This window comes from Amblyomma maculatum, chromosome 1 (genome assembly GCF_055883805.1).
Source record: "Amblyomma maculatum isolate TAMU_Amacu chromosome 1, ASM5588380v1, whole genome shotgun sequence".
NCBI lineage: Eukaryota > Metazoa > Arthropoda > Arachnida > Ixodida > Ixodidae > Amblyomma > Amblyomma maculatum.
The window spans coordinates 386,803,808-386,823,625 of NC_139344.1; the positions used below are offsets into that span (position 1 = coordinate 386,803,808).

At 40.0% G+C, this 19,818-nt stretch overlaps 2 long non-coding RNA genes across 3 annotated transcripts; both read left to right on the plus strand.

Moving 5' to 3' along the window:
- Positions 1-320: 320 nt before the first annotated feature.
- LOC146208449 (uncharacterized) lies at positions 321-7,815 on the plus strand. Of its 2 annotated transcripts, none has more exons than XR_014704976.1 (4): positions 321-443; positions 3,220-3,335; positions 5,441-5,495; positions 7,629-7,815. It is a non-coding gene; the product is annotated as an uncharacterized LOC146208449 (long non-coding RNA). The 2 variants fall into 2 exon arrangements; XR_014704975.1 differs by lacking the exon at positions 7,629-7,815 and adding an exon at positions 6,382-6,478.
- A 5,410-nt stretch (positions 7,816-13,225) lies between these two features.
- LOC146208450 (uncharacterized) lies at positions 13,226-18,326 on the plus strand. The gene is made up of 4 exons (XR_014704978.1): positions 13,226-13,381; positions 14,984-15,096; positions 16,857-16,911; positions 18,134-18,326. It is a non-coding gene; the product is annotated as an uncharacterized LOC146208450 (long non-coding RNA).
- The last annotated feature ends 1,492 nt before the right edge of the window (positions 18,327-19,818 follow it).

Below are 19,818 nucleotides of genomic sequence, written 5' to 3' on the forward strand. Positions count from 1 at the left end.
TCGCACAAAATACGTCTTGAGAGGGGTGATATATAAAGGACCAAAACGCAACGGCTGCCTCGAACACATTTCATGATAATACAAGAATTTTCATTGTTTCGCACCGCCATAGATATTCACCGTCGTGGTATGTACTCGGGAACACCACATGTTTACATCTTGTCCACAGTGGCGTGCTCGCTTCAATAACCCCATCGTCGTGCAAAGCTGTTGCAATATAGTGAAATGTAAGGGAAGGTAGGGCTTCCTGGACGTACACCTTTAAACCGTCTTCCATATCCTTGGCAGCGGTGTAAAGGTTCTCGACCGAGTCACGGAAACGCCACCTCGACGTCCGGTGCGTGCAATAAAAAGGCTTCGCCGCGTGACAAGTTTGCATTTTCTCCTCGCCGCAGCCATGAAGCACTTTGCGATCATCCTTGCAATGTTTCTGCTGTTCTCAGGTACGTAAAGACTGCTTCAGCTAAGACACTAACTGTTCTGTCAGTTCTATACAATATATTTCAGGACGGGCGATAATATATTTCAGAATCGTAGCTGCTGCTTGTGATCTCATTTATTACAATATTTATTTAACAAATACCAGTTAGCATAGGGCCGACAGAGTGGCAGCATTCATCTCGAAAAGAGTAACATGAACACATGAAAATATGATGTACACTAAAAACATTCCCCACATTTCTCAGAGTTTCTTCAACGTGTTGTTTCCACAGTGCTTGATGTCGTACAAAACTGGGCAAGATCGGCCGTGATATAAAAAAAGGGGGGATTATTGCGCACAAAAAGATGACAAGAAGTGAACACTACAAACGCCCATGATGCAAAGAAAGAGGAGACAAACCTTAATGTGTCTGACGCGTTTTCTGTGCTTTTGGTGATGACCTGATATTGCTCGCGCCTCATATGGCATGGGAGGAACAAAGGTTTAAGAAAATGACGTATAAGGAAAATTGAGAGTTCGTTTATGAGATCGCACTGACCTGCTGGAAGGCCCATATAAACTAAACAGCGTGTTGCTTTAATCAAACCATGAGTAAATCATTTCTTCTCATGAACAAAACAGTAACGATAAGTTTATCGAAAGAGGTTACGAACTGCATATGAGGCACGGTTATGGAAACGTAAGATTCTAGAAAAAAATTGTAGTATTAAGGTCCAAGAGCTTACCGCTTGAACAATACGTCTACGACGCTTTTTATGTCAGAGTTGCTGAGTTCAGTTATATTCAATTTATTGCATTAAAGCGCCCCGCAGGGCATTGAATAAGGGGTCAGTTTTATACATATTGTAAGGATCAGGATAACTAATGATTTCGAAAAAAATGATCAGACACAAGTTGCAGAAGTGAAGATGGGCATGTAGTATCTGAGATTCCGTGGGGAAGGCCGTTTCAATATTAAACGCCACGAGTTTAAGGGTGGTGATTACAAGAGTTCACGCTGCGCGTGTTTTTAATGGTTCCGTACATTTTTCTATCCTCGAAAGCGACTAAAACCGGATGAAACATAGCGCCTCCTTCGCATTTATTTTCTCTTTTGTGCTTGTATCTCATATCTACTACACTCCTAAAAAAGTCCTCGGCTACATTTAATCTCCGAATGAAGGTTAACTCGCCATTGCAGTTATGTGTCCGGTATGAGTCTTCCATTTAGGGGCCTTGTTCTTTGTTCGTGTATATGTCCTTTGCTAGCTCCTAAACCACTATATCCTTAATTTGTACCTCCTGTATCTCGCGCACAGTCTTTAGCACGAAGTCGCAAGCTACCAATTTCAGAAATCTTATACCTACGCGTACAAAGACACACTCAAGACAGGGTACAGGACGAGTGCAAACTGCCAACTGTTTATTGGGAGGTAAAAGAAACAGGATATTTAAACCCTATTCCACTCAGTCGTTCATAGCACAATCGCACTATAAGATGTCTGATTTACTGCACCAACCAGGCCGACAACACATATTACTGAAGCAAGCTACAAAGACTGTCCAAAGACCACCCGACATAGACGTTAAGCCGCGCTTTAACCAATCCACCCGACCAAGCCTCCGTAACATAGCAGTAGCTTGTCTGATTCCGGATCCAATTGTATAGGTGGCTTTTTTTGTACCTCACTCTGTCGTGTGAAAGGACAAGCGCGTACGGGGAGCGCCTACCAGATATACGCTGTCATGCGGTCCCATGACATCGATGACCAATAAGTCACCTGGAAACTACCGCCCACGAGAGCTATATACACGTAATTGTTCCCTCAGAACGCGACGCCGAATTTTATGGGGAAGGAGGCCTTTACTGCCATCGCATTAAAATGTCTTGATGAAAGCATTTTAATATGCTGTAGTGTAACCGACGCTGAAAAATAATTCTGCTATTGTTCCCGGACAGTAAGCATTATAATATAAAATAATGCTTTTGTTCCGAGCTTCAAACTCTAGTCATTACTTGCTCTTACGAAATTAACTTTTTTGCGGTTAAGCTACGGCCACTATTGCTAATAACGAAAATTCTTGATAGCTTGTTTCTTGTGATTTCTTGATTGTACCTGGTGAAGTGCTGACATTTGTTTACTAGTGGCACATTAGGCAACCGCAGCATTTCTATGATAATGTTTTTACGTGTATATGTCAACAATATCATTTTGGCTTCTATTCTTAAGGCACTCACGTGTTTGATTTAGCTATTAGTATTGTGATATCGACAATTTCTAAACATTCAAACGTCAGTTAATGTTCATGATGGAAAATAGCGAGAAAGTGCACGAAGGACGGAAGTAAGTAAGACACGGACAAGCGCTTGTCCGTGTCTTACTTTCTTCCGTCCTTCGTGTACTTTCTCGCTATTTTCCATCATGAATGTTAACCAACTCGCACAACTTTCGGCGTCAGTTAATGTTTAAAAGCAGGTGCAATTATAATAAAATATTCATGGTGTAGAAACATGACATTATAAAGTATATATGCATATTATGCTTGGAATTAACCGCATCAAAATTTGACAATTCAAGGAAGTTAACAAATCTACTATATGAGAAAACTGGAGGTACAAAGCAGTTGTCGTAGACACCTTGTAGTCTATTACATGAGATGCTGACCTCTGGTTTTTACGTTTATTGTATGCCTGATAAACGAAGGCAAATAAGTGACCTCAGGGCGGCAGGTTATAGTTCGTCACGGTGTCATAACAGTGCTATTTAAAAGAAAACGTGTATGTTTCCTACGTGCAGTGGTCTTGGTGGACGCTCAGGAATCGTCTGAAAGAAGACTACCGGTATTGAGTAGGTTGCGTCGAGTGCCCAGGCTGCCTCTGGGAGTTATACGCAACCTATTTCACCGTTGCGGCGTAAGTCTGTGGAAAAACAACTCGGCACTGCGGTTTGCACAAAATACCACTGTTAGTTATATCGGGAGCAGTCCTTCATGAATACAGAGCCAGAATGCGGCAGAATATCTCGAGTGTAAGTTTCATTGCACTGCCGTAATTTCTAATTATTAGATTTCTTAAATTTGCAACGTTCTTTCCGTCTCGTCTGACTCTAATAGTTGGAGAAGGTCTTACGAAGATAATGACCGTTAAATAAAATCGCAGTTGTGCCATGGTATATGTAGCGACACTCAACGCACATAATGGGGAGAATGAACAACCTTAATCATTTTCAGTAATCTAGGCGCTCGAACATAATTTCAGCTTTTCGATCAAGATGTTTCCTTTCATATGAATCCCGTTGTTTCTTAGACACACTGGTGCCGTCACTGACTGCAATTGTTACGCCGGGATATTATGATGTAGTAAATCATTTGACGCTCTTGAGGGCAGACAACGTCATTAAGGTCACTTTTCCTGCGATAATGTTCTCATTTACTTCAGGGACGATTTTTATTCTTATGAATGTACTGACGTCCACATAAGGGTAGCGATTCATACACTAACAGATGAAAATTCGGCTCTTTAGTGCGTGTCTTTCTTTTCCCTGGTTTGGTGTGGATGTCAATGCATATATCAAGCTCACTGCCAATGGTGGAATGCAAAACGCAAAAAAAAAACGACTGAATAAAAAACAACAAAGAAGAGCGTAGCGCTCGTCGTCTGCGTCGTGGCGTGAAATCTCTCTGCCTTTTATGACTTCTGCATGTAAATTTTATGTCGTACGAAAAATTATCGCAGGTTACAAACCGAAAGAACCCTACCAAATTATCTTTCCCTTTTGGTGGAAGAACAAACATACATTTTTATACATTTTTTTGATACCGCTTTTTGATCCCAACACCAAACTCCTGTAAAGGCCTTTGTACCAGTTTGTGTATATTCAAGATAACAACATTATTAATGGAGGTGCCAGTAGACTCTAGTTTAATTTTTACATACACATATTACACATTGACTCTTGAAATAATGCGTGTTCTAGACGTTGAGGTCTTATATTAAAATTGGGAGTAATTTGAGTTACAAAATTTTTTAACGAAATAAATTTATATGGAATCAGTATAAAGGCAGTGCAGTTTAACGAGACACACGAGAAAGGAGACACACACACGGGCGCTCATGTGTCTCGTTAAACTGCGCTGCCCTTATACTGATAAGCAATACGAACTAGCCCGTCACATCGCTCTTGTGAATTTTATAGAGTGATTGTTTTGAAGTTTTCAGACTTCTGAAAACATGCCGTTAGCACGAAATGTGAAGGTGAATTGTGAAGCAAGCCTGAGATTTTATTCGTGCTGGAGCACTATGACCAGACCAATAATTGACAAAAGTTAAGAATGAACTCGTTATTTGTACAATAAGGTATAATGTTAGGATGCAGAACTGAAGGTTGTCAACATTAAATATAGGTGCTTTTTATAAATGCTCCTAATTTGTGACGTGACTCGAAATATCGAATGTCAAAAAACTCATCTGAAAGCTAGTTCACTTAGCTTTCATGCATAAAGCATTCATAAAAAACGTCGTTGTGAGCTGCGCTAAGGTCTAAATCATATTAATTCCTTATATCTTCTCAAATACATAGACGAGGTCTGTATGTGATTGTGATGCATAAAATGCTGGTGGAAATATTTTGCAAATGTAAAATGCATGCAAGCTAAGTCAACAAAAATTAAGACAGGCATTTTTGATTTGCAATATTTCCAGTCAGGGTGCCAGTTAAGAAAATTTAGAAGGACTCGTTTTTATATGTGCTGTAATCAATTTCGCAGTATTCCCTACATTTCACCTTTTAAGACAAAAATAACTTATTTAGCCAATTATATGAGTTACCGAATCGCTCAATTCGTTTAACGTACATAGTTCCCCCTTGCTGTATGAGCCACGTGCACAGACTGCAGGGACGTCTCTCTCTCTCATAAGGTTTAAAATACGGATCTAAAAACGTTGAATGAATTACGCTGTAGATGCGCTTGCTCTCTGCATGTGCGCAGTGAGCAGTGCTATTATCCTCTCCGTTTCAGCGCCGGATCTGTCGCCTAAATCAGCGCTGCGCGGGGAAAGGATCGCGAGCTCGATGTGAGTATGCGAAAGTGCCAATTCACGCTGAACAAAATATTACGAAAAAATAATATTAGCTGTCCGCCCTCTAAGAAGATACCTGCAGATTTTAATTGGCAGTAAGAAATACAGATGATATACAGCCCTGTCGAGTTAAACAGTCATTTTTAGACCCGAATGAAACGACAAGAAAATTAGCATACCGACAATGGGCGAGTGAAATGAGTTTTCGTCTGATCTTTCAAGTATATTATTTAAAGGCAATAATCTTCTGCGTCATGATTCAGTTGTAATGGACATTTTTGAGCTTATGTTTTGAAAGCAGGAGGAACGAATTTAAAGCACGCCTTCATCAAATTAAAGAAATGAACGAGTTATATCAGCCAATAACTGAAATAAATCCCTGAAAATATTTTTATCACATCTACAAAATACATTCTTGTGCCACAGTTCTCCTGATTGCCAGGCTGACTTGCTGTAAGAAATGATGATGCTAAAAAAAAAACGAAAAAGGAGAAGAAGTATGTCTCTCTGAGAATTATATCAGCGATGAGAACAAATAAGTGGTGTGTGTTGAGTATGCGATGTCAATGAAACCCATACAAGCTATCGCGTTTTACTCTTAGCGGCATATCTTCAGCGTCCTCCACCATTTATTTTACGGTGTTCATCTTTGTGACATCAATATTTTTGCAGTTTTCAACAGTTAATATTACCTAGTGTCTTGGTTTCTCGCTTATCGCCTTTCGCTTTATTTTTTCTCAAAGAAGTGTTGTGCTGTGCATTCGTTGAATGTTCTGTTATTATTTGGTCATAATTTTTATTTATTTTATTTTATTTATGACATACTGTGGACCAAACATGGTCCAAGCAGTAAACATTAAAGCTCATTCTAACATTCCAGACCCTTACCCAACAACTCCTGGCTGAAGAAGAGGACTCTATTGCTTGATAATAGAACATTGCCGTTTTAGTTTTCCGAAATATTGAATTTACTCAAACATATTGAGAATATATTTTTTTTCTTTAGTGTGCTTTCGTTGTAGTTGATTCAGGGTACAACGAGAGGAATAAAATGGCTACACAGTATGAAAGAGCACTGAACAAGTGTAGAGGGTGAACCTCAGTTCGCAAATCGAGCCAACGTTTTTACAAGCGCACATGTATTCTTCTGGGAATTTTTTTTTTAAATTTTACAACTCGGTAATTTCAATTCCGACAGATATATGCCGGTGTAGTTTGTGCAAGTTGATCGCACAGCAAGGTGGATACTATGTTCTTGATAGAACTCAGAGAAGAAATGATTCACTGACCAAACTTATCCAATGAACTTACGTTTCACTTCAACGGCCAGAGTTATATCAGCAACCTCAAGGCTGTCTACATTTCAATTTTAAAATTATTTATTTTCACCTTGCTGTAAAGTTCATCTGCATAAACAACATCGACGTACTTCACATCAGGTCTAAAGTAATGATCTGTAAACAGTCACAAAACAGCCGGTATATATATATTGCTACGTTGAAATATACACGAGGACGTCCGCGAATCCGTAGCGTAGGGATGAGATCACCCTCCCACTTGAATAACTAGTTGTGATATTGAGCGGTATGACACCAGAGAACCCTAGGCCCCATCAAAGGTCGCCTGAAAGAATTTAGAAGCGTATTATTTTGCGATGAAATATGTATATGTAGAACGGTGCTCGTAGTAGAACTCCAGAAATATGTGTGCAGAAAAAGTTAGGTTTACATATGTACTGGAAACTTGTATGGGTAGTGTCTTAAGCGCTTTTGTTGAGAAGTTTACGTCCGGTGTTCAAAAGGTAAGTTGTCCAGATTTTGCAAATCATGCGACACGTAAAAATAATTATTTTTTCTTGATTTTACTTTAGATTCATTTAGTTTTGTTGTATCTTCCCGAACACTAACAGAAAAGTGGAAAAAGCTTGCGAACCTTCTTTCCTAATACCTGGCTCTTTATCTACATTTTTAGCTATTTTTGTGCCCTAGCCTTCCAAAGGAATTGAGTTTTCTCCTTCCAACGTATCGAAACGTGCTGCGTTTTTTATTGCGTTGTGTTGATTTATTGCTCGATATCTGCTCCACATAATAACGACAATAACGCCTGGATATTCCTTCTTACTTCCAGGTGGCTGAAAGAGCGCCCGATACAGCAATATGTTTGCCGTTTTGAATTCGAGCCACAACGGCTCCTCATCGGTACTTAACAAAATTCCCTAAGGACCATAACGTTTGGCACTTTTCTTAAAGTTACAGAATTTCAGAAGTCTGTTTAGTCTATTCTCTGAGGGGGTAATAAATAAAGCCAGCATTTATCTTTGGTTTCTTTTTTGCATTTATGCTACCTGATGACCAACGATATGTTGTTAGTATTTCCTCGCTGCGGTGCTGCACTTTTTATATCGTTTAAATTCTTGGCTCAATTGAATAACACACGTTGTGTAGAATGCCAGGAGAACGTAGGTAACACATTTTCGGCTAAGCATAATCGCGCAAATTCCATATCGTGACACAGATTATGCGTGTTTGTAATAATATCGATGTAGATGTGATTGTGGCAACGCGGATAAGGAATAGATATGGATGAAAGAGGACTACAGGGTTCCCAAAATAAAGCAGTCATTCACACTGTTGCGAATAATAATCATCGTTTGAAGTGCATTCCTGTAAAAACTTTCCTGCGGTGCTCTTAATTCTGCTTAACGGCAGCATGGAAAAAATTTGTTGTGGTTTAACTCTAGTTAACCCTAGTCGAATTTCAATAGCAACGGCGGAAGCTTATTTTGCCTGCTACATTATTTCCCTGTCACGCCCTCTCAGTGTAAGATGCTACATTATTGGGGACACTTAAGCTCATCCTTTAAGAGTATGACGCGAGAGCCTAAGCTACCAGCTCACGCAAAATGAGAAGGGTTCAATGCGTTCTTCACCTTCTTCTTCGCGGCTGTTCAAGGTCAAAGTGGCCCTTCCCGGAACGACGCGATGGGCCGAAACCTGGCCCGATATTGCTATCGCAATAAAAGCATTGCGAATTCTGTCTCGTCGCCTGGTAGATTGTCCTGAGTCTACGCTTATAGAGAACCTCGGTCGCACTCAGCAAGATGGCGTATCTGTGTGGCGTATTTACCTAGCGTAAATGAAGGAGTGGTGATGATGGTTTTTCTTGAAGAACAATGTTCGCTACACAGAGCGCAGAACATTTTCTGATGTTACGACAGAATTCATGTGCGGTTTTTGACGGGAAACCTGTGGCGACAACAGAACATTCTGTAGTAACATCAGAAATTTCTGTAGTTACAACAAAAAAGTGCTACAGAACTACAGACAACAGAAATATACTACAGAAAAACTACACAACTACAGAAAAGTACTACAGAACTACAGAAAAATCTGATGGTTACGACAGAACTATAGGATATTTTGTCGTATTTTTGACACAGGTCTGTAGTTTTTTTCGACTGGGATATTTACTCGAAATATGCCCGGCTGCGCTGATATCATGCCAGATAAGGGCGCAATGCATTGTATTCACAAGCAGATGTGCCTCTGACAAGCCCCCGCCCACCTCAATCATCCCTGTGCAGGAACGTCTTCGCAGGAAGTAAAGCCGGTCAATGAAAGCTTTAAGATGGCATTTGTTACGCGCCGCCTTCGTGGAGTTGCAAAACAGGTTGAGTTCCATGTTCTCCAAATGATGGACATCAAACCCATGAGGGATACTCCAAAGTGTAAGTCATAAGAAGAGACGGAAGGAACAAGTTATAAAGTAACATCACAAATTAAAGGTTCCAGCATGGCACAAATAAATGAAAGTAATTCTTGGCCAAGAAATATACGCCGCTGCTCTCCATTCGTGGAAAGAGAATTCAAGCATATTTGTTATATATAAAGATGAGCCAGAACGTGCATTTTTAGAAACTTCTATTTCAGGAGGCTACACTTCGTTTACATTTTCTTGCCATTGCATATTCTGACAAATCGTTAATTATTCATTTGCTCCAAGAGGCATCTGATAGCAAGAACTCAAAAGCCCTCTGAAGACTTCATATGTTGCTGCCTTGCAGTTTAAAAAATTAATATAGAGCTTTTGAAAGTATGCGGCCGGCTTTGTAAAAAGAAGCAGAAAAAACGCTTTCTATATGCGCATTTACATTTTATGTCTACCCGTAATACCGAAACTACTGTACAATATATATCTCGAAGGCTGCAGTTTTTTTTTTTTTTGGCGACAGAGCTAGGTATTCAAGTAATAAACATTATTTTCAGTCTCCCTCCTTGTTTTGTTTTCTTTCGTTCTATAAAAAGCGCCCTGCGTTGCACAGTGGAGAGACCATTCCTTGCGATGTGATATTGTACTGCTTGCTATATGAGATATATTTTACTATGCTTGATATAGGAGCGTCAAGAAACCATCATACGAAAGCAGCAAGCGACCAGTTCCAGAAATCACGAGGTAGTTAGTCCCCCCGCAGACGATACTACTCGCCACCGGTCGCATGGTAATAATCAGCCAATCGCGTGATACGGCCGCCAGCAAGCCAATACTTGCTTCCTGCAGAAGCATAACTGATGGATAAGGAATAGAGAATATGTACTCATCTCTCACAGAGCCCTGAAATCTGCCGTCAAGACCTGAAAGCCCCTTTTCCAAATGCACTGCGCCGAACGCTTAACCTCCTTCTTATTTCGCTGTCTTGGTGTGATGCCCTTCTCAGATATGAATTTACCGCAATGAACGCCTCGGTGTTTAATGCAAGCTACTGAGCATTATTTCAGTAATAGTGTTAGTTTAGAAGTCTACAGTTTCACTTAACTGGGTTAGTTGTTAATGAAGTATTCCAGGTCGCCTTTCCAGTTAATTGGCAAAACAATAGCACCAAATAATCGGAAATAAGTAAGGCATGTTTATTAACACATTTCTTCTACTCTTCCCAACTTCATCTAAGAATCTGTCTGCTTAACCACGATAAAAGTAGGAACTGCTTCACTTTTCCTCATGAATCTCTGTCATAAACGATTTCATATACCGGCAAGTACAAACGACGGTCTTTAATGCGAAAAACGAGAATGCCACCCTGTAGACTTTTATCGCCAGTTTTCTTCCCGCACGAAATCGCAATGTCAATAGCAACCTCGAAGAAATGGGCTCGTCTTGGATTTAAATACTACAGTGAATTCGGCTGTCTAAAACCGGTAATAAAAAAACGTAAGTAGAACTTTTTGATAATGTTAATCTACTTATCGCACTCTCCTTCAATACTGCCTTGTGGTTGTGATGACAGTGAAAGCGTAAAACATCACCAAAATATTTTTTTTTAAATAAACACTCTATTGGGTAACATGCACGGCATGCTTATTAGAACAGAATGCCTACCGCTTTCGCCGCGTTGAATTTAAGAGTTATCTAGACAAAGTGGAAGCACTTGCGCGTCGGTGCGATCATTCGAGATAAATCTGACGTAATCTCACGTCAGAAAAGAAGGGACAAAGTCGTGCGCCGAGGAATATTGCCATTACCAGTCAAACTTTTTTTTGCGTTCTCGTCTTAAGGAAGTAGAAGCATGTATTTGGTGCGTTATTCAAAACAGTCACAAACAAAGAGAGAAGATAATTAAAGCACTGGATGGAAGCACAAATCTTCCTTTAGCTCAATGATTATGACTTTAGTGTGACGCCATACTCAGTTTCTGGTAGCACAAGGCAATTGTCAGGAGGATACCATTCCCTCGACGAAGTCGTCATAGTCCAGTTGACATATTTGACGCAGTACCTTGTACAGTACGAAATAGGGGTGCCAAATGTTTCATTCGCAGTCGAAAATAGCTACTGAATATTTTCTGATGTTACGACAGAATTTCTGTGCTGTTATCGAAGGGAAACCTGTTGTGACAACAGAACATTCTCTAGTAACATCCGAAATTTCTGTAGTTACAGCAGAAGAGTGCAACAGAACTATACACAACAGAAATATACTACAGAAAAAAACTACAAAAACTACAGAAAAGTACTACAGAACTACAGAAAAATCTGATGGTTACGACAGAACTACAGGATATTGTGTCGTATTTTTGACCCATTTTGTAGTTTGTTTCGACTGGGTGAGTCCACGTTGATGGATGGCCCTTCAAAATCAGACCGTCTCCTGACTTGCATTGATTCGTTATACAGCAGCTTCTTTGGCTTCACATAATCTCCACTCACCTGTGTTATCATAGCCATCACGTGCTGTACAAACACTGGTGGGGCCATCTTTCCCTTCGCCTAAGCGCTAAGTTTTTCTGGAATAAATTGCTTGTAAACGGTTCTATGACCTCACCTTTCTGAAGGCGAAAAAAAAAACCGTGTTAATGCCTTTTCACCTTTTGACGTTTGCTGCCTCTGATTGGCGCCGCCACGGTGTGCCTAAATAATGCGTGTTTCCTTTCAATAAAAGATCAGTTATCAGTGAGCGCTTGTCCGTGTCTTCTTTCTTGTGAATGTGTCGTTAGCGCTTTGTCCTTTTGTTAAAAAATGCTGCACCAACTAGCCCAACAAAAAGTCCTTCTTAATGCCTGCTTTGGTTGCAACTTCCCTTGGAACATAAATAATCTTCAACATCTTAGCGGGTAGATATCATTGCGATTGAATTTCATCTCGGACAGTGCTATTAACGTATGTCCGGCGTGAGCAGGGCCATGACGCAGGCACTTGAGCAAGAATTTGTAAAGCGGTCACGACCACCTCGTATTCAGGCGATGGGGACAAATAGTTTCGGCAGGCTTATTAAAATTAAACACTTAAAAACGTCAAATGTTTATTGCCTTTAATAGAACAATATAGCGTACAGGTTTTAAAAAGTTTTTGTTGTTGTTGTTGTTGTAATGAACTTGCCAAAATATCTAAGATCGCAACACAGCGGCCCGTTCTTCTTGCAGCTTTGCTTTGTAATAAGAGCGTCATCCTGCCTTAGATTAAAATGCGTCGCTAAATTTAAATGCGTCTTTCTGCCCAGCGAGTCGCCTTTTATTGCTTTTTGCCTCCAAATATTTTGAAGAAGTAATCTTCAAAGTCTCTTCTGACCCAAGTGTTAGCATTTATTGTCAATTCACATTGAATGTGCATAACTGTGAATCATCCTGAATACGAGATAGGCTTGCTGTGTGTTGAGAAAAAAGATAATTAGTGCATGTTGGCTGACACAAACACGGGCTATGATGTGGAAATCCCTTAAACGTTGGTTTCAGCCCAGTTTTCGTAAAGGCTGATACATTGATATGACACTTTCTTATCATCGTCAAACAATGCTGCAGGAAATAATTCACAAAGAAAATTGCCTCTTTCCGAATAAAAAGTCCATAATGATGCTGAAACAAAATCAGCAGGTAGAACAGAAGATCCAGCAGGTATATGGAGTGCGAAAGTAACATTCAAAAAGCAATGCATTTCACGGAGCTCGCACGCATGACGTCTTCAGAAGGACGCTGTATAAAGGATCAAAACGCAGCGGCTGCCTCGGACACATTTCATGATCATGTAAGATTATTCATCGTTTAGTACCGCCATAGATTTGTTCACCGTCGTAGTATGTACTTGGGAACACCACATGTTTACATCTTGTCCACAGACGCGTGCTAATTTCAATTACCGCACCATCGTGCAAAGGTGTTGCAATATAGTGAAATGTAAGCGAAGGTAGGGCTTCCCGGACATAAGCCTTTATACCGTCTTCCATATCCTTGGCAGTGGTGTAAAGGTTCTCGACCGAGTTACGGAAACGCCACCTCGACGTCCGGCACGTGCGTGCAATAAAAAGGCTTCACCGCGTGACAGGTTTGCATTTTCTCCTCGCCGCAGCCATGAAGCACTTTGGGATCATCCTTGCAATGTTTCTGCTCTGCTCAGGTACGTAAAGACTTCTTCAGCTAGCACTCTAGCTGTGCTGTTGGTTCTACATTATGTTTTTAGTACGGTCGATCATATATTTCAGAATCGTAGCTGGTGCTCGTGATTGTATTTATTATATTATTCATTTAACAAACCCCAGTTACGATAGGACCATTACTGTGGTAGAACGCAAACCTAAAAGTATACCATGAACACGTGCAAGCATGATGTACGTTAAAACATTCACCACATTTCTCAAAGTTTCTTCAACGTATTGTTTACATAGTGCATGAAGTCATACAGAACAGGACAAGATCGCCCATGATGGAAATAAAGCGTAGAAAACCCGCAATGTACCTGTCGCGTTTTCTGTGCATTTGGTGCTAACCTGACATTGCTCGCGCATCATGTGGCATGGCGGAGACATCGGTTTAGGATAATAATGTATATCGTAGGTTTTAGCACCGGGTTCGTTTATGAGATCGCACTAACCTGCAGGAAGGCCCACATAGACTACACAGCGTGTTGACTTAACCTGACCAGAGTAAAGCATTTCTGCTCTTGAATAAAACAATAACAATACTTTTATAGAAACACTGTACGAACTGCATATCTGAGGCATGCATGGTTATGGGAAGTGAAGATTCTGCGAACAAACTATAGTATTTAGGTCTCAAAGCTGACCACTTGAACATTACGACTACGACCCTTTTTATGTCGGATTTGCTGAGTTCAGTTAAATTCAATTTATTGTCTTAAAGCGCCCCGCAGAGGTAGTACATAGGAGGTCTGATTTATGCATATTGCAAGAATCATATGGTAAATAATCATTGAGAAATAATGGTCAGACACAAGTTGCAAACGCAATGATGGGCAGGTAGTATCAGACATCTCATGAAGAAGGCCATTCCAATCTTAAACGGCACGATTAAAAGGGTGGCGCTTAAAACAATTCCCGCACGCGTGTTTTTATTGCTTCTGTATAATCTCCTATCCTTGAAAGCAACTAAAGCCAGATGAAACATAGCGCATTTCCTCCGAATTAAGATTCCATTGCGGGTTCTTGTTCCTTGTTCGTCTATATGTATGCGCCTCCCGTATCTCGCACACGGCCTTTAGCACGAAGTCGCAAGCTCAAAGACTGCCAAAAGATCACACGACATAGACGTTAAGCCTCGCCTAAACCAATTCATCCGATCAATTGCCTCCGTAACATAGCAGTAACGTGTCTGATTCCGGATCCAATTGCATAGGTGGGGCTTTCTTTTTCTTGCAATTAACACTGCCGTGCCAAAAGACATGCCCTTGCGGGCAGCGCCTACCAGAATGATATGACATGCGGTCTCATAGAGTCGATGACCAATATACTTGCAGTTACCCGCAACAAACCTTGACAGTTCAATGAAGTTAATAAATCGACTATATTAAAAACGGGAGGTACAAACGAGTAGTCGTAGGCACCTTGTACTCTTATACACGACATTTCCACCACTGGATTTTACGTATATAGTATGCCTGATAAGTGAAGGCAAATAAGTGACCTCAGTGCGGCAGGTATATTTAGTCAAGTTATCGTAACAGTGCTAATTAAAAGAAAACGTGTTTGTTTCCTACATGCAGTGGTCTTGGTGGACGCTCAGGAATTGTCAGAAAGAAGACTACCGGCACTGGGAAAGCTGCGTCCACCTTTCAGGCCGCTGCGAACTATTGGCGGCCTAGGTCGCCGTTGCGGCGTAAGTCTGTGGAAAAACAACTCGGCACTGCGGCATGCACAAATTACCACTGTTAATTATATCATAAGCAGTCCTTCATGAATACAGAGCCAGAATGCGGCAGAATATGTGGAGTATAAATTTTATTCCACTGCCGTATTTTCTAATTATGAGTTATGTCATGTTATATGCGGTGGCCCTCAACGCACATAATGCAGTGAATAAACAACCTTAATCATTCTCGGTGATCTAGACGCTCGACCATAATTTCATCTGCTCGATCAAGATTTTGCCTTTCATACGACTCCCGTGATTTCTTGAAACACTGGTGTCATCAAATACTGGAAATGTTACGCCGGGGTATCAAGGTGTAGTAAATAGTTTGCTGCTCTTCTTCAGCGGTGATTTTCATTCTTATGAATGGACTAACGCCCACTTCAGAGTAACTATTCATACTTAACAGATGAAAATTCGTCTCTTTAGTGCGCGTCTTTCTCATCCTTGGTTTGGTGTGAATGTCGATGCATATATTGAGTTCACTGCAAACAGCAGAATGCAAAACGCAAATTAAAACGTCTGAATAAAAAGACCGCAAAGAAGAGAGCAGCGCTAGTCGTCTGCATTGTGGCGTAAAATCTTTCTGCCTTTTAAGACTGCTTTACGTAAATTTAGGCCGTAAGAAAACACATCGCAAGTTACAAACCGAAATAACCCTACCAGAAATACCAACCTCTTATTGTGGGAGAACTAGTATTATATTTTTTATACATTTTTTGATACTGCATTTTGATCTCAACAACAAACTCCGGCAAAGGCTTTTGTAACAGTTTGTGTATATTAAGTATAAGAACTTTATCAATGGAGGCGCCCGTGGAATCTAGTTAAATTTCTGCATACAGGTATTACACATTGACTCTTGAAATGGCGCGAGCTGTAGATATTTGGTGTTTTAAAATTGGGAGGAATTTGAGTAACAAAGTTTTTTTTTTTTTTTTAACGGAACCTATTTATATTGTGATCGCTTTGAAGTTTGTAAACTTCTGCTCTAAAGCAGGCCTTTAGTACGAATTGTGCAGGTGGATTGCGCAGCAAGCAGGACATTGTATTTGTACCAGAACATAATGACCAGACCAATAATTGACAAAAGCTTAGCAATGAACTCCTTATTGTATAAGGCAAAAATTAAAATGCAGAACTGAAGGCTGTCAACATTAGATAACAAAGGTAAAAAAAAACGCACCTCAAATTTCTTTCACTTAGCCTCCATGCATAGAACGTTCATAAAAAGGCGTTGCTGTGAGCTTTGCTGGCGTTAAAATCATATAATTTCTTATATATCGTCCAATACATACATGAGGTCTGTATACGATGCATAAAATGACCGTGAAAATATTTTACAAATGTCAAATACATACAAGCTAAGTCAACGAGAAGCGCATTTTTTTTTTAAATATTTTCAGTCAGGGTGCCAGTTAAGAACATTTAGAAGGACTCGTTTTTGATGTGTGCTGCATTCGATTTCGCAGCGTTAATTCACCTTTTATGCAAAAATAACTTAGCTGGTCCATTATATTGATAACGAATCACTCAATTCGTTTAACGTGCATAGTGCTCCCTTGCTATATGAGTAACGTGTACAGACTGCAGGGAACACTCTCTCTCTCTCTCATAAGGTTTAAAATACAGATCTAAAAACGTTGAAAGAATTACGCTGTAGATGCGCTTGCTCTTTGCATGTGCACACTGAGCAGTGCTACTATCCTCTCCTTTTTCCTTTTCAGAACCGGACCTGTCGCCTGGGTCAGCGCTGTGTTAGGAGGGGAAAGCGATCTCAATGTGAGTATGCGAACGTGCCAATTAATAGCGAACAAAATAAATACGAAAAAATCTTATTTGCTGTCAACCCTCTAAGAAGATACCTACAGTGTTTAATTGACACTAAGAAATACGGACGATATAAAGCCCTGTCTAGTTAATCAGCCAATTTTAGACTCGAATCAAACGGCAAAGAGATTAGCACAACGGCAATGGGCGAGTGAAATGAGTTTTCATCTGATCTTTCAATTATATTATTTAAAGGTAATAATCTTCTGTTTCATGCTTTAGTTGTAATTAACGGTTTTGAGCTTATGTTCCGAAAACAGGAGGAAAGAATCTAAAGCACGCCTTCTTCAAATTAAAAAGAAACAAAACAAATTAGATCTGTCAATAACTGATATTAAATCCCTGAAAATGTTTTTACCACACCTACAACATGGATTCTTGCGTCAAAGTTCTCCTGATTGTCAAGCTGACTTGCTGTAAGAGATGTCAATGCAAAAAAAAAAAAATCTAGAAAGGGAAAGAAGCAAGTCGCTTTTAGAAGTATATCAGTGATGAAAACCAATTAGTGGTGTGTGTTTAGTGTGCGATGTCAATGAGACCTATACAAGGTACCACGTTCTAATCTTGGCGGCGTATCTTCAGCGTCCTCCAACATTTCTTTTATGGTGTTGATCTTTGTGACATCTATATTCTTGTAGTTTTCAACGGGTATTATTACCGAGTGTCTTGATTCCCCGCTTATGGCTTTTCGCTTCATTACTTCTCAAGGAAGTGTTGTGTCGTGCATTCGTTGAATGATCTGTTATTATTTGTTCGTGATTTATATCCTAAAATTTATAGCGTATTCTAACATTCCAGATCTTTACCCAACTACTCCTGGCTCAAGAAGATGTCTCTATCTATGATAATCGAAAGTTGGCATATCATGCTAGAAGTGAAAATAGCTTTTTTTTTTTTGCCGTGATTTTAATTTACATCTATTTGGTATTGTTGTATATTCCCGAAATCTTCGCGATACAATAGTGAGAAACGCTTGTGAGGCTTTTCTCCTGACACCAGGCTGACACCAGGCTCTTTATATTTTTTTAGCTATCGTTCTGCCCTGGCCTTGCAAAGGAATTGAGTTTTCGTTTTCCAATGTATCGAAAGTTGTGCACTTTTTATTCCGTAATGCCAATTTATTGCTCGATTTCTGCGCACATAATAACGCCTAGATATTCCTTGTTATTTACAGGTGTCTGAAAGAGTGCCAAGAAAAGCAATATCTTTACCACTTTGGATTCCAGCCTCAACGGCTCCACCTCGATACTTAACAAAATGCCACAAGGACCATAACGTTTGGCACTTTTCTTAAAGTTGCAAAATCGCAGAGGTCTGCTGAGTCTATTCTCTGATATGGTAATAAATAAAGCCAGCATTTCTCCTTGTTTTTTTTTCTTTACTTATATTACGTGAGGACCAACGATATGTCGTTAGTATTCCCTCACTGCGTTGCTGCGCTTTTTATATCGTTTGAATTCTTTACTCAGTTGAATGAAACACGTTATGTCGAGTGCCAGAAGAACGTAGGCAACACAGTTTCGCCTAAGCATAATCACGCAAATTCCATATCGTGACACAGAGTATGCGTGTTTTTAATAAATATCGATGTAGATGCTATTATTGCAACGCCGATAACGAATAGATATAAATGAAAGAGCACTACAGGTTTTCCAAATTAAAGCAGTCACACACACTGTTACAAATATTAACCATCGTTCGACGCGCATTCCTGTAAGCGTTTCAAGGGTGCTCTTAATTCTGCCTAAAGGCAGCAGTCAAAAACCAGTGCAAATTCTGTCTCGTCGGCTGGTGGATGCTTCTGATTCAATGCCTATAGAAGACCTCGGTGGCACTCAGCGAGATAGCATATCCGTGTGGCGTATTTACCTAGTGTAAATGAAGGACTGGTGATGATGAAACGTCATGAAGACAACGATTTTCGCTGCATATAGCAATATTATTTTGCTGTTTTACGTGAAACGTACCCAGCTGCGGTTATATTATGCCTGATAAGGCCGCAATGCATTCTATTCATTGTGCACAAGAAGAGGGACCTCTGACAAGACCCCGGCACCGCTCAATGATCCCTGTGCAAGAACAACTTCGCAGAAAGTAAAGCCGGTTAAAGAAAGCTTTAAGAAGGTATTTATTACATACCACCTTCTTGGGGTTGCAAAAAAGGCTGAGTTCCGTGTCCTCTACACGATGATGCGATGCTTAAAAGTTGAAGTCGTAAGAAGAGATGGAAGGAACAAGTTATAAAGAATCGTTACAAATTAAATGTTTGAATGTGGCACAAATAAATAAATGTTAGGTGCATATGTTCAAATTCTTGGCCAAGAAGTTTACGCCGCTGCTCACCATCCGTGGAAAGAGATTGAAGTATATTTCAGATAGAGATGAACCAGAACATGTAGTCGTAGAAACGTCTATTTCCGCAGGCCTCGATTTATTTACATATTCTTCCCGTGTATATTCTTATAATTGCTTGCTTAATCCTCTTGCTCTATGACTTATCTCAGAGCAATAACGGAAGAGCCCTTTGAAGACTTCTTATTTTGCTGCCTTGTCGTTTCAATAATTAATATACAGGTTTGAAAGAATGCGGTCGGCTTTGTGAAAAGAAGCAGACGAGATGCTTTCTGTATGCGCATTTACATTTCTTGGGCGGTCGTAATAGTGAAACTATTGTACAACATATATCTCGAAGGCTGAAGTTTTCTTTCCCGACTGAGCTAAATATTCAAGTAATAAACATTATTTCCAGTCTTCCTCCTTGTTTTGCCTTCTTTCTTTCCATAAAAAGCGACCTATGTTGCACTGTGAAGATATCGTTTCTGATGATCTAATACTATATTGCGAAAAGCGGTTCATGAA